A 14,554-nucleotide genomic window follows, 5' to 3' on the forward strand; every position below is an offset into this window, starting at 1 on the left:
CGCCCGCGTTTTGGCACTTCATTCTGACCCTTCACACAAGATTCAATTTGGATTCGTAGCTCAACTCATTCTCAACCACCCCTTTTTACACTAAAGTGTCAAGGGACTCAACAACTCATGGGTCCGGTAAGTTATTTGGATTCCCATTTCCTTTCTAATGGAAAAAGTTGTAGAATTGAATGGAAAAGTTCTAAGTTGGTGACAAAATCTCTCGAGAAAAGGAGGGAACAGTGCCCCGTGTGAGGCTCGAACTCACGACCTTCAGATTATGAGACTGACGCGCTACCTACTGCGCTAACGAGGCAAGCTGTACCTGCAGATCTGCAGAAGTTTATTGTGCATAGCAGAAAACTTTTTTTTTTCATAATGTCACTGAGACATTAGTGCATCTTTTCCCATATGGTCTAGCGGTTAGGATTCCTGGCTCTCACCCAGGTGGCCTGGGTTCGACTCCCGGTATGGGAATGCATCTTTATCTTAGCTACTGCCACCATTCAAAGACTGACACGTGTTTTTCAATCAAAAATGTTTCTGGTAGATTTTCACTTTGCAACAAAAATACTTAACATTGGCGATGCATTATGACTTTTGCAAAAGATTTCCTTTTGTTTCATAGCTTAAGCCTTTTTCAACTACACAGTTTTACACAAAAGTGTCAAGGGACTCAACAAGCCATGTGTCCTGTCTGTCATTAGGGCTCCCATGTTCTTTCTAATCGGAAACAGTTTAGAACTGAATTGGAAAGTTCAGAGTTAGTGACAAAATCTCTTGAGAAAAGGAGGATGCCACGTGTGAGCAAAAAACTCATGATCTTCAAATTATTCAACTGACGTGCCAAAAACCTTGACCATGTAGCGTGTTTCAGCTCTTGTAATGTTGATGTTTTGTATTCAAAGCAAAACACTCTTTTTTTTTTTTTTTTTACACCTGTCTTGCTGTTTACTGTACTGCTTACACCATGTGGAGAAAGACTTAGTTAGTATTCCTGGTTGACTGGTTCGATTCCTGCTATGGGAGAGACTTTTTTTTGGGGACTAGTGTCCACATTCCAAAGCCAACACGTGCCTTGCAGACAGAATCAGTTTAGGTTGGAACTGCTCTTTGCAGCCAAAAATGCAGACCACCAGGTTTTTTGGATATTTATTTGCACAAAAGCTTATTTGATGTCATATCTCAAACCATTCATATCTCTCACTTTTAATTCCTGGGTGTTAAGGGACTCAACAAGCCTTTATCCCTGTTTGTCATTGGAGCTCCCCTTCCATCAATTGGTGATGTTTTGCTACTGAATGGAAAAGAGCTGTGACTCTCTAGCCAAGATGGTGGCAAAATCAGTTAAGGAAACATGGTACCAGTGCCCCATGTGAGAATCGAACTCATGACCTTCAGATTACGAGACTGACGCGCTACCTGCTGCGCTAACGAGGCAAAATGCACGTAATAATCTGCGGAAGTTGCTTGTGCAAAGCAGTACACCTCTTTTTTTTCATATTGTAAGTGAGCTGGCAGTACATCTTCTCCCATATGGTCTAGCGGTTAGGATTCCTGGTTTTCACCCAGGCGGCCCGGGTTCGACTACTGGTATGGGAACGCATCCTTTTCTGCACCGCTGCCAACATTCAAAAACTGACGCGTGTTTTTTAGTCAAACGTATTTCAAGTAGGATTTGTTTTTTTCAGGCAAAAATGCTGAACGCCCGCGTTTTGGCACTTCATTCTGACCCTTCACACAAGATTCAATTTGGATTCGTAGCTCAACTCATTCTCAACCACCCCTTTTTACACTAAAGTGTCAAGGGACTCAACAACTCATGGGTCCGGTAAGTTATTTGGATTCCCATTTCCTTTCTAATGGAAAAAGTTGTAGAATTGAATGGAAAAGTTCTAAGTTGGTGACAAAATCTCTCGAGAAAAGGAGGGAACAGTGCCCCGTGTGAGGCTCGAACTCACGACCTTCAGATTATGAGACTGACGCGCTACCTACTGCGCTAACGAGGCAAGCTGTACCTGCAGATCTGCAGAAGTTTATTGTGCATAGCAGAAAACTTTTTTTTTTCATAATGTCACTGAGACATTAGTGCATCTTTTCCCATATGGTCTAGCGGTTAGGATTCCTGGCTCTCACCCAGGTGGCCTGGGTTCGACTCCCGGTATGGGAATGCATCTTTATCTTAGCTACTGCCACCATTCAAAGACTGACACGTGTTTTTCAATCAAAAATGTTTCTGGTAGATTTTCACTTTGCAACAAAAATACTTAACATTGGCGATGCATTATGACTTTTGCAAAAGATTTCCTTTTGTTTCATAGCTTAAGCCTTTTTCAACTACACAGTTTTACACAAAAGTGTCAAGGGACTCAACAAGCCATGTGTCCTGTCTGTCATTAGGGCTCCCATGTTCTTTCTAATCGGAAACAGTTTAGAACTGAATTGGAAAGTTCAGAGTTAGTGACAAAATCTCTTGAGAAAAGGAGGATGCCACGTGTGAGCAAAAAACTCATGATCTTCAAATTATTCAACTGACGTGCCAAAAACCTTGACCATGTAGCGTGTTTCAGCTCTTGTAATGTTGATGTTTTGTATTCAAAGCAAAACACTCTTTTTTTTTTTTTTTTTACACCTGTCTTGCTGTTTACTGTACTGCTTACACCATGTGGAGAAAGACTTAGTTAGTATTCCTGGTTGACTGGTTCGATTCCTGCTATGGGAGAGACTTTTTTTTGGGGACTAGTGTCCACATTCCAAAGCCAACACGTGCCTTGCAGACAGAATCAGTTTAGGTTGGAACTGCTCTTTGCAGCCAAAAATGCAGACCACCAGGTTTTTTGGATATTTATTTGCACAAAAGCTTATTTGATGTCATATCTCAAACCATTCATATCTCTCACTTTTAATTCCTGGGTGTTAAGGGACTCAACAAGCCTTTATCCCTGTTTGTCATTGGAGCTCCCCTTCCATCAATTGGTGATGTTTTGCTACTGAATGGAAAAGAGCTGTGACTCTCTAGCCAAGATGGTGGCAAAATCAGTTAAGGAAACATGGTACCAGTGCCCCATGTGAGAATCGAACTCATGACCTTCAGATTACGAGACTGACGCGCTACCTGCTGCGCTAACGAGGCAAAATGCACGTAATAATCTGCGGAAGTTGCTTGTGCAAAGCAGTACACCTCTTTTTTTTCATATTGTAAGTGAGCTGGCAGTACATCTTCTCCCATATGGTCTAGCGGTTAGGATTCCTGGTTTTCACCCAGGCGGCCCGGGTTCGACTACTGGTATGGGAACGCATCCTTTTCTGCACCGCTGCCAACATTCAAAAACTGACGCGTGTTTTTTAGTCAAACGTATTTCAAGTAGGATTTGTTTTTTTCAGGCAAAAATGCTGAACGCCCGCGTTTTGGCACTTCATTCTGACCCTTCACACAAGATTCAATTTGGATTCGTAGCTCAACTCATTCTCAACCACCCCTTTTTACACTAAAGTGTCAAGGGACTCAACAACTCATGGGTCCGGTAAGTTATTTGGATTCCCATTTCCTTTCTAATGGAAAAAGTTGTAGAATTGAATGGAAAAGTTCTAAGTTGGTGACAAAATCTCTCGAGAAAAGGAGGGAACAGTGCCCCGTGTGAGGCTCGAACTCACGACCTTCAGATTATGAGACTGACGCGCTACCTACTGCGCTAACGAGGCAAGCTGTACCTGCAGATCTGCAGAAGTTTATTGTGCATAGCAGAAAACTTTTTTTTTTCATAATGTCACTGAGACATTAGTGCATCTTTTCCCATATGGTCTAGCGGTTAGGATTCCTGGCTCTCACCCAGGTGGCCTGGGTTCGACTCCCGGTATGGGAATGCATCTTTATCTTAGCTACTGCCACCATTCAAAGACTGACACGTGTTTTTCAATCAAAAATGTTTCTGGTAGATTTTCACTTTGCAACAAAAATACTTAACATTGGCGATGCATTTTGACTTTTGCAAAAGATTTCCTTTTGTTTCATAGCTTAAGCCTTTTTCAACTACACAGTTTTACACAAAAGTGTCAAGGGACTCAACAAGCCATGTGTCCTGTCTGTCATTAGGGCTCCCATGTTCTTTCTAATCGGAAACAGTTTAGAACTGAATTGGAAAGTTCAGAGTTAGTGACAAAATCTCTTGAGAAAAGGAGGATGCCACGTGTGAGCAAAAAACTCATGATCTTCAAATTATTCAACTGACGTGCCAAAAACCTTGACCATGTAGCGTGTTTCAGCTCTTGTAATGTTGATGTTTTGTATTCAAAGCAAAACACTCTTTTTTTTTTTTTTTTTACACCTGTCTTGCTGTTTACTGTACTGCTTACACCATGTGGAGAAAGACTTAGTTAGTATTCCTGGTTGACTGGTTCGATTCCTGCTATGGGAGAGACTTTTTTTTGGGGACTAGTGTCCACATTCCAAAGCCAACACGTGCCTTGCAGACAGAATCAGTTTAGGTTGGAACTGCTCTTTGCAGCCAAAAATGCAGACCACCAGGTTTTTTGGATATTTATTTGCACAAAAGCTTATTTGATGTCATATCTCAAACCATTCATATCTCTCACTTTTAATTCCTGGGTGTTAAGGGACTCAACAAGCCTTTATCCCTGTTTGTCATTGGAGCTCCCCTTCCATCAATTGGTGATGTTTTGCTACTGAATGGAAAAGAGCTGTGACTCTCTAGCCAAGATGGTGGCAAAATCAGTTAAGGAAACATGGTACCAGTGCCCCATGTGAGAATCGAACTCATGACCTTCAGATTACGAGACTGACGCGCTACCTGCTGCGCTAACGAGGCAAAATGCACGTAATAATCTGCGGAAGTTGCTTGTGCAAAGCAGTACACCTCTTTTTTTTCATATTGTAAGTGAGCTGGCAGTACATCTTCTCCCATATGGTCTAGCGGTTAGGATTCCTGGTTTTCACCCAGGCGGCCTGGGTTCGACTACTGGTATGGGAACGCATCCTTTTCTGCACCGCTGCCAACATTCAAAAACTGACGCGTGTTTTTTAGTCAAACGTATTTCAAGTAGGATTTGTTTTTTTCAGGCAAAAATGCTGAACGCCCGCGTTTTGGCACTTCATTCTGACCCTTCACACAAGATTCAATTTGGATTCGTAGCTCAACTCATTCTCAACCACCCCTTTTTACACTAAAGTGTCAAGGGACTCAACAACTCATGGGTCCGGTAAGTTATTTGGATTCCCATTTCCTTTCTAATGGAAAAAGTTGTAGAATTGAATGGAAAAGTTCTAAGTTGGTGACAAAATCTCTCGAGAAAAGGAGGGAACAGTGCCCCGTGTGAGGCTCGAACTCACGACCTTCAGATTATGAGACTGACGCGCTACCTACTGCGCTAACGAGGTAAGCTGTACCTGCAGATCTGCAGAAGTTTATTGTGCATAGCAGAAAACTTTTTTTTTTCATAATGTCACTGAGACATTAGTGCATCTTTTCCCATATGGTCTAGCGGTTAGGATTCCTGGCTCTCACCCAGGTGGCCTGGGTTCGACTCCCGGTATGGGAATGCATCTTTATCTTAGCTACTGCCACCATTCAAAGACTGACACGTGTTTTTCAATCAAAAATGTTTCTGGTAGATTTTCACTTTGCAACAAAAATACTTAACATTGGCGATGCATTATGACTTTTGCAAAAGATTTCCTTTTGTTTCATAGCTTAAGCCTTTTTCAACTACACAGTTTTACACAAAAGTGTCAAGGGACTCAACAAGCCATGTGTCCTGTCTGTCATTAGGGCTCCCATGTTCTTTCTAATCGGAAACAGTTTAGAACTGAATTGGAAAGTTCAGAGTTAGTGACAAAATCTCTTGAGAAAAGGAGGATGCCACGTGTGAGCAAAAAACTCATGATCTTCAAATTATTCAACTGACGTGCCAAAAACCTTGACCATGTAGCGTGTTTCAGCTCTTGTAATGTTGATGTTTTGTATTCAAAGCAAAACACTCTTTTTTTTTTTTTTTTTTTTTTTTTTACACCTGTCTTGCTGTTTACTGTACTGCTTACACCATGTGGAGAAAGACTTAGTTAGTATTCCTGGTTGACTGGTTCGATTCCTGCTATGGGAGAGACTTTTTTTTGGGGACTAGTGTCCACATTCCAAAGCCAACACGTGCCTTGCAGACAGAATCAGTTTAGGTTGGAACTGCTCTTTGCAGCCAAAAATGCAGACCACCAGGTTTTTTGGATATTTATTTGCACAATAGCTTATTTGATGTCATATCTCAAACCATTCATATCTCTCACTTTTAATTCCTGGGTGTTAAGGGACTCAACAAGCCTTTATCCCTGTTTGTCATTGGAGCTCCCCTTCCATCAATTGGTGATGTTTTGCTACTGAATGGAAAAGAGCTGTGACTCTCTAGCCAAGATGGTGGCAAAATCAGTTAAGGAAACATGGTACCAGTGCCCCATGTGAGAATCGAACTCATGACCTTCAGATTACGAGACTGACGCGCTACCTGCTGCGCTAACGAGGCAAAATGCACGTAATAATCTGCGGAAGTTGCTTGTGCAAAGCAGTACACCTCTTTATTTTTCATATTGTAAGTGAGCTGGCAGTACATCTTCTCCCATATGGTCTAGCGGTTAGGATTCCTGGTTTTCACCCAGGCGGCCCGGGTTCGACTACTGGTATGGGAACGCATCCTTTTCTGCACCGCTGCCAACATTCAAAAACTGACGCGTGTTTTTTAGTCAAACGTATTTCAAGTAGGATTTGTTTTTTTCAGGCAAAAATGCTGAACGCCCGCGTTTTGGCACTTCATTCTGACCCTTCACACAAGATTCAATTTGGATTCGTAGCTCAACTCATTCTCAACCACCCCTTTTTACACTAAAGTGTCAAGGGACTCAACAACTCATGGGTCCGGTAAGTTATTTGGATTCCCATTTCCTTTCTAATGGAAAAAGTTGTAGAATTGAATGGAAAAGTTCTAAGTTGGTGACAAAATCTCTCGAGAAAAGGAGGGAACAGTGCCCCGTGTGAGGCTCGAACTCACGACCTTCAGATTATGAGACTGACGCGCTACCTACTGCGCTAACGAGGCAAGCTGTACCTGCAGATCTGCAGAAGTTTATTGTGCATAGCAGAAAACTTTTTTTTTTCATAATGTCACTGAGACATTAGTGCATCTTTTCCCATATGGTCTAGCGGTTAGGATTCCTGGCTCTCACCCAGGTGGCCTGGGTTCGACTCCCGGTATGGGAATGCATCTTTATCTTAGCTACTGCCACCATTCAAAGACTGACACGTGTTTTTCAATCAAAAATGTTTCTGGTAGATTTTCACTTTGCAACAAAAATACTTAACATTGGCGATGCATTATGACTTTTGCAAAAGATTTCCTTTTGTTTCATAGCTTAAGCCTTTTTCAACTACACAGTTTTACACAAAAGTGTCAAGGGACTCAACAAGCCATGTGTCCTGTCTGTCATTAGGGCTCCCATGTTCTTTCTAATCGGAAACAGTTTAGAACTGAATTGGAAAGTTCAGAGTTAGTGACAAAATCTCTTGAGAAAAGGAGGATGCCACGTGTGAGCAAAAAACTCATGATCTTCAAATTATTCAACTGACGTGCCAAAAACCTTGACCATGTAGCGTGTTTCAGCTCTTGTAATGTTGATGTTTTGTATTCAAAGCAAAACACTCTTTTTTTTTTTTTTTTTACACCTGTCTTGCTGTTTACTGTACTGCTTACACCATGTGGAGAAAGACTTAGTTAGTATTCCTGGTTGACTGGTTCGATTCCTGCTATGGGAGAGACTTTTTTTTGGGGACTAGTGTCCACATTCCAAAGCCAACACGTGCCTTGCAGACAGAATCAGTTTAGGTTGGAACTGCTCTTTGCAGCCAAAAATGCAGACCACCAGGTTTTTTGGATATTTATTTGCACAAAAGCTTATTTGATGTCATATCTCAAACCATTCATATCTCTCACTTTTAATTCCTGGGTGTTAAGGGACTCAACAAGCCTTTATCCCTGTTTGTCATTGGAGCTCCCCTTCCATCAATTGGTGATGTTTTGCTACTGAATGGAAAAGAGCTGTGACTCTCTAGCCAAGATGGTGGCAAAATCAGTTAAGGAAACATGGTACCAGTGCCCCATGTGAGAATCGAACTCATGACCTTCAGATTACGAGACTGACGCGCTACCTGCTGCGCTAACGAGGCAAAATGCACGTAATAATCTGCGGAAGTTGCTTGTGCAAAGCAGTACACCTCTTTTTTTTCATATTGTAAGTGAGCTGGCAGTACATCTTCTCCCATATGGTCTAGCGGTTAGGATTCCTGGTTTTCACCCAGGCGGCCCGGGTTCGACTACTGGTATGGGAACGCATCCTTTTCTGCACCGCTGCCAACATTCAAAAACTGACGCGTGTTTTTTAGTCAAACGTATTTCAAGTAGGATTTGTTTTTTTCAGGCAAAAATGCTGAACGCCCGCGTTTTGGCACTTCATTCTGACCCTTCACACAAGATTCAATTTGGATTCGTAGCTCAACTCATTCTCAACCACCCCTTTTTACACTAAAGTGTCAAGGGACTCAACAACTCATGGGTCCGGTAAGTTATTTGGATTCCCATTTCCTTTCTAATGGAAAAAGTTGTAGAATTGAATGGAAAAGTTCTAAGTTGGTGACAAAATCTCTCGAGAAAAGGAGGGAACAGTGCCCCGTGTGAGGCTCGAACTCACGACCTTCAGATTATGAGACTGACGCGCTACCTACTGCGCTAACGAGGCAAGCTGTACCTGCAGATCTGCAGAAGTTTATTGTGCATAGCAGAAAACTTTTTTTTTTCATAATGTCACTGAGACATTAGTGCATCTTTTCCCATATGGTCTAGCGGTTAGGATTCCTGGCTCTCACCCAGGTGGCCTGGGTTCGACTCCCGGTATGGGAATGCATCTTTATCTTAGCTACTGCCACCATTCAAAGACTGACACGTGTTTTTCAATCAAAAATGTTTCTGGTAGATTTTCACTTTGCAACAAAAATACTTAACATTGGCGATGCATTATGACTTTTGCAAAAGATTTCCTTTTGTTTCATAGCTTAAGCCTTTTTCAACTACACAGTTTTACACAAAAGTGTCAAGGGACTCAACAAGCCATGTGTCCTGTCTGTCATTAGGGCTCCCATGTTCTTTCTAATCGGAAACAGTTTAGAACTGAATTGGAAAGTTCAGAGTTAGTGACAAAATCTCTTGAGAAAAGGAGGATGCCACGTGTGAGCAAAAAACTCATGATCTTCAAATTATTCAACTGACGTGCCAAAAACCTTGACCATGTAGCGTGTTTCAGCTCTTGTAATGTTGATGTTTTGTATTCAAAGCAAAACACTCTTTTTTTTTTTTTTTTTACACCTGTCTTGCTGTTTACTGTACTGCTTACACCATGTGGAGAAAGACTTAGTTAGTATTCCTGGTTGACTGGTTCGATTCCTGCTATGGGAGAGACTTTTTTTTGGGGACTAGTGTCCACATTCCAAAGCCAACACGTGCCTTGCAGACAGAATCAGTTTAGGTTGGAACTGCTCTTTGCAGCCAAAAATGCAGACCACCAGGTTTTTTGGATATTTATTTGCACAAAAGCTTATTTGATGTCATATCTCAAACCATTCATATCTCTCACTTTTAATTCATGGGTGTTAAGGGACTCAACAAGCCTTTATCCCTGTTTGTCATTGGAGCTCCCCTTCCATCAATTGGTGATGTTTTGCTACTGAATGGAAAAGAGCTGTGACTCTCTAGCCAAGATGGTGGCAAAATCAGTTAAGGAAACATGGTACCAGTGCCCCATGTGAGAATCGAACTCATGACCTTCAGATTACGAGACTGACGCGCTACCTGCTGCGCTAACGAGGCAAAATGCACGTAATAATCTGCGGAAGTTGCTTGTGCAAAGCAGTACACCTCTTTTTTTTCATATTGTAAGTGAGCTGGCAGTACATCTTCTCCCATATGGTCTAGCGGTTAGGATTCCTGGTTTTCACCCAGGCGGCCCGGGTTCGACTACTGGTATGGGAACGCATCCTTTTCTGCACCGCTGCCAACATTCAAAAACTGACGCGTGTTTTTTAGTCAAACGTATTTCAAGTAGGATTTGTTTTTTTCAGGCAAAAATGCTGAACGCCCGCGTTTTGGCACTTCATTCTGACCCTTCACACAAGATTCAATTTGGATTCGTAGCTCAACTCATTCTCAACCACCCCTTTTTACACTAAAGTGTCAAGGGACTCAACAACTCATGGGTCCGGTAAGTTATTTGGATTCCCATTTCCTTTCTAATGGAAAAAGTTGTAGAATTGAATGGAAAAGTTCTAAGTTGGTGACAAAATCTCTCGAGAAAAGGAGGGAACAGTGCCCCGTGTGAGGCTCGAACTCACGACCTTCAGATTATGAGACTGACGCGCTACCTACTGCGCTAACGAGGTAAGCTGTACCTGCAGATCTGCAGAAGTTTATTGTGCATAGCAGAAAACTTTTTTTTTTCATAATGTCACTGAGACATTAGTGCATCTTTTCCCATATGGTCTAGCGGTTAGGATTCCTGGCTCTCACCCAGGTGGCCTGGGTTCGACTCCCGGTATGGGAATGCATCTTTATCTTAGCTACTGCCACCATTCAAAGACTGACACGTGTTTTTCAATCAAAAATGTTTCTGGTAGATTTTCACTTTGCAACAAAAATACTTAACATTGGCGATGCATTATGACTTTTGCAAAAGATTTCCTTTTGTTTCATAGCTTAAGCCTTTTTCAACTACACAGTTTTACACAAAAGTGTCAAGGGACTCAACAAGCCATGTGTCCTGTCTGTCATTAGGGCTCCCATGTTCTTTCTAATCGGAAACAGTTTAGAACTGAATTGGAAAGTTCAGAGTTAGTGACAAAATCTCTTGAGAAAAGGAGGATGCCACGTGTGAGCAAAAAACTCATGATCTTCAAATTATTCAACTGACGTGCCAAAAACCTTGACCATGTAGCGTGTTTCAGCTCTTGTAATGTTGATGTTTTGTATTCAAAGCAAAACACTCTTTTTTTTTTTTTTTTTTTTTTTTTTACACCTGTCTTGCTGTTTACTGTACTGCTTACACCATGTGGAGAAAGACTTAGTTAGTATTCCTGGTTGACTGGTTCGATTCCTGCTATGGGAGAGACTTTTTTTTGGGGACTAGTGTCCACATTCCAAAGCCAACACGTGCCTTGCAGACAGAATCAGTTTAGGTTGGAACTGCTCTTTGCAGCCAAAAATGCAGACCACCAGGTTTTTTGGATATTTATTTGCACAATAGCTTATTTGATGTCATATCTCAAACCATTCATATCTCTCACTTTTAATTCCTGGGTGTTAAGGGACTCAACAAGCCTTTATCCCTGTTTGTCATTGGAGCTCCCCTTCCATCAATTGGTGATGTTTTGCTACTGAATGGAAAAGAGCTGTGACTCTCTAGCCAAGATGGTGGCAAAATCAGTTAAGGAAACATGGTACCAGTGCCCCATGTGAGAATCGAACTCATGACCTTCAGATTACGAGACTGACGCGCTACCTGCTGCGCTAACGAGGCAAAATGCACGTAATAATCTGCGGAAGTTGCTTGTGCAAAGCAGTACACCTCTTTATTTTTCATATTGTAAGTGAGCTGGCAGTACATCTTCTCCCATATGGTCTAGCGGTTAGGATTCCTGGTTTTCACCCAGGCGGCCCGGGTTCGACTACTGGTATGGGAACGCATCCTTTTCTGCACCGCTGCCAACATTCAAAAACTGACGCGTGTTTTTTAGTCAAACGTATTTCAAGTAGGATTTGTTTTTTTCAGGCAAAAATGCTGAACGCCCGCGTTTTGGCACTTCATTCTGACCCTTCACACAAGATTCAATTTGGATTCGTAGCTCAACTCATTCTCAACCACCCCTTTTTACACTAAAGTGTCAAGGGACTCAACAACTCATGGGTCCGGTAAGTTATTTGGATTCCCATTTCCTTTCTAATGGAAAAAGTTGTAGAATTGAATGGAAAAGTTCTAAGTTGGTGACAAAATCTCTCGAGAAAAGGAGGGAACAGTGCCCCGTGTGAGGCTCGAACTCACGACCTTCAGATTATGAGACTGACGCGCTACCTACTGCGCTAACGAGGCAAGCTGTACCTGCAGATCTGCAGAAGTTTATTGTGCATAGCAGAAAACTTTTTTTTTTCATAATGTCACTGAGACATTAGTGCATCTTTTCCCATATGGTCTAGCGGTTAGGATTCCTGGCTCTCACCCAGGTGGCCTGGGTTCGACTCCCGGTATGGGAATGCATCTTTATCTTAGCTACTGCCACCATTCAAAGACTGACACGTGTTTTTCAATCAAAAATGTTTCTGGTAGATTTTCACTTTGCAACAAAAATACTTAACATTGGCGATGCATTATGACTTTTGCAAAAGATTTCCTTTTGTTTCATAGCTTAAGCCTTTTTCAACTACACAGTTTTACACAAAAGTGTCAAGGGACTCAACAAGCCATGTGTCCTGTCTGTCATTAGGGCTCCCATGTTCTTTCTAATCGGAAACAGTTTAGAACTGAATTGGAAAGTTCAGAGTTAGTGACAAAATCTCTTGAGAAAAGGAGGATGCCACGTGTGAGCAAAAAACTCATGATCTTCAAATTATTCAACTGACGTGCCAAAAACCTTGACCATGTAGCGTGTTTCAGCTCTTGTAATGTTGATGTTTTGTATTCAAAGCAAAACACTCTTTTTTTTTTTTTTTTTACACCTGTCTTGCTGTTTACTGTACTGCTTACACCATGTGGAGAAAGACTTAGTTAGTATTCCTGGTTGACTGGTTCGATTCCTGCTATGGGAGAGACTTTTTTTTGGGGACTAGTGTCCACATTCCAAAGCCAACACGTGCCTTGCAGACAGAATCAGTTTAGGTTGGAACTGCTCTTTGCAGCCAAAAATGCAGACCACCAGGTTTTTTGGATATTTATTTGCACAAAAGCTTATTTGATGTCATATCTCAAACCATTCATATCTCTCACTTTTAATTCCTGGGTGTTAAGGGACTCAACAAGCCTTTATCCCTGTTTGTCATTGGAGCTCCCCTTCCATCAATTGGTGATGTTTTGCTACTGAATGGAAAAGAGCTGTGACTCTCTAGCCAAGATGGTGGCAAAATCAGTTAAGGAAACATGGTACCAGTGCCCCATGTGAGAATCGAACTCATGACCTTCAGATTACGAGACTGACGCGCTACCTGCTGCGCTAACGAGGCAAAATGCACGTAATAATCTGCGGAAGTTGCTTGTGCAAAGCAGTACACCTCTTTTTTTTCATATTGTAAGTGAGCTGGCAGTACATCTTCTCCCATATGGTCTAGCGGTTAGGATTCCTGGTTTTCACCCAGGCGGCCCGGGTTCGACTACTGGTATGGGAACGCATCCTTTTCTGCACCGCTGCCAACATTCAAAAACTGACGCGTGTTTTTTAGTCAAACGTATTTCAAGTAGGATTTGTTTTTTTCAGGCAAAAATGCTGAACGCCCGCGTTTTGGCACTTCATTCTGACCCTTCACACAAGATTCAATTTGGATTCGTAGCTCAACTCATTCTCAACCACCCCTTTTTACACTAAAGTGTCAAGGGACTCAACAACTCATGGGTCCGGTAAGTTATTTGGATTCCCATTTCCTTTCTAATGGAAAAAGTTGTAGAATTGAATGGAAAAGTTCTAAGTTGGTGACAAAATCTCTCGAGAAAAGGAGGGAACAGTGCCCCGTGTGAGGCTCGAACTCACGACCTTCAGATTATGAGACTGACGCGCTACCTACTGCGCTAACGAGGCAAGCTGTACCTGCAGATCTGCAGAAGTTTATTGTGCATAGCAGAAAACTTTTTTTTTTCATAATGTCACTGAGACATTAGTGCATCTTTTCCCATATGGTCTAGCGGTTAGGATTCCTGGCTCTCACCCAGGTGGCCTGGGTTCGACTCCCGGTATGGGAATGCATCTTTATCTTAGCTACTGCCACCATTCAAAGACTGACACGTGTTTTTCAATCAAAAATGTTTCTGGTAGATTTTCACTTTGCAACAAAAATACTTAACATTGGCGATGCATTATGACTTTTGCAAAAGATTTCCTTTTGTTTCATAGCTTAAGCCTTTTTCAACTACACAGTTTTACACAAAAGTGTCAAGGGACTCAACAAGCCATGTGTCCTGTCTGTCATTAGGGCTCCCATGTTCTTTCTAATCGGAAACAGTTTAGAACTGAATTGGAAAGTTCAGAGTTAGTGACAAAATCTCTTGAGAAAAGGAGGATGCCACGTGTGAGCAAAAAACTCATGATCTTCAAATTATTCAACTGACGTGCCAAAAACCTTGACCATGTAGCGTGTTTCAGCTCTTGTAATGTTGATGTTTTGTATTCAAAGCAAAACACTCTTTTTTTTTTTTTTTTTACACCTGTCTTGCTGTTTACTGTACTGCTTACACCATGTGGAGAAAGACTTAGTTAGTATTCCTGGT

General features: G+C 41.8%; 7 non-coding genes across 7 annotated transcripts; all 7 read right to left on the minus strand.

Annotated features, from left to right (window-relative positions):
* Positions 1-231: 231 nt before the first annotated feature.
* Positions 232-304, minus strand: TRNAM-CAU (transfer RNA methionine (anticodon CAU)). Its single transcript has one exon. It is a non-coding gene; the product is annotated as a tRNA-Met (tRNA).
* Positions 305-1,924: 1,620 nt separating this feature from the next.
* Positions 1,925-1,997, minus strand: TRNAM-CAU (transfer RNA methionine (anticodon CAU)). The gene has a single exon. It is a non-coding gene; the product is annotated as a tRNA-Met (tRNA).
* A 1,620-nt stretch (positions 1,998-3,617) lies between these two features.
* TRNAM-CAU (transfer RNA methionine (anticodon CAU)) lies at positions 3,618-3,690 on the minus strand. The gene has a single exon. It is a non-coding gene; the product is annotated as a tRNA-Met (tRNA).
* A 3,323-nt stretch (positions 3,691-7,013) lies between these two features.
* Positions 7,014-7,086, minus strand: TRNAM-CAU (transfer RNA methionine (anticodon CAU)). Its single transcript has one exon. It is a non-coding gene; the product is annotated as a tRNA-Met (tRNA).
* A 1,620-nt stretch (positions 7,087-8,706) lies between these two features.
* On the minus strand, positions 8,707-8,779 carry TRNAM-CAU (transfer RNA methionine (anticodon CAU)). Its single transcript has one exon. It is a non-coding gene; the product is annotated as a tRNA-Met (tRNA).
* Positions 8,780-12,102: 3,323 nt separating this feature from the next.
* On the minus strand, positions 12,103-12,175 carry TRNAM-CAU (transfer RNA methionine (anticodon CAU)). The gene has a single exon. It is a non-coding gene; the product is annotated as a tRNA-Met (tRNA).
* A 1,620-nt stretch (positions 12,176-13,795) lies between these two features.
* On the minus strand, positions 13,796-13,868 carry TRNAM-CAU (transfer RNA methionine (anticodon CAU)). Its single transcript has one exon. It is a non-coding gene; the product is annotated as a tRNA-Met (tRNA).
* Between the last annotated feature and the right edge of the window lie 686 nt (positions 13,869-14,554).

Source organism: Phyllobates terribilis, unplaced genomic scaffold (genome assembly GCF_046119375.1).
Source record: "Phyllobates terribilis strain yellow unplaced genomic scaffold, ASM4611937v1 Scaffold_11__3_contigs__length_659146591, whole genome shotgun sequence".
Taxonomy (NCBI): Eukaryota; Metazoa; Chordata; class Amphibia; order Anura; family Dendrobatidae; genus Phyllobates; species Phyllobates terribilis.